Source organism: Rhinopithecus bieti, unplaced genomic scaffold, assembly GCF_001698545.2.
Source record: "Rhinopithecus bieti isolate Rb0 unplaced genomic scaffold, ASM169854v2 scaffold_81483, whole genome shotgun sequence".
Classification (NCBI taxonomy): Eukaryota; Metazoa; Chordata; class Mammalia; order Primates; family Cercopithecidae; genus Rhinopithecus; species Rhinopithecus bieti.
In genome coordinates, this window is record NW_016831071.1 from 1 (window position 1) to 641 (window position 641).

Sequence of the window (641 nt, forward strand, 5' to 3'; positions counted from 1 at the left end):
CCTTAAGTTTATGTGAGTCCTTATGTGTTAGGTTAGTCTCCTGAAGACAGCAGAAACTTGGTTGTGGAATTCTTATCTATTCTGCCATTCTGTATCTTTCAAGTGGAGGATTCAGTTCATTTATATTCAATGTTAGTATTGAGATGTATGGTACTACTCTATTCATTGTGCTGCTTGTTGCCTGAACAACTTTTTTTTTTTTTTTTTTTTTTCATTGTATTATTGTTACATAGGTCCTGTGAGATTTATGCTTTAAGGAGGTTCTATTCTGTTGTATTTTGAGGATTTGTTTAAAGATTTAGAGATCCTTTCAGCACTTCTTTTAGTGCTGGCTTGGTAGTGGCGAATTCTCTTAGCATTTGTTTGTCTGAAAAGACTGTATCTTTCCTTCATTTATGAAGCTTAGTTGCTCTGGATACAAAATTCTTGGCTAATAATTGTTTTGTTGAAGGAGGCTAAAATATGTCCCCAAACCCTTATAGCTCGTAGGGTTTCTACTGAGAAATCTGCTGATAATCTGATAGGTTTCCCTTTATAAGTTACCTGATGCTTTTGCCTCACAGCTCTTATGATTCTTTTCTTTGTCTTGACTTTAGACAACCTGATGACTGCGTGCTTAGGTGGAGATCTTTTGTGATGAA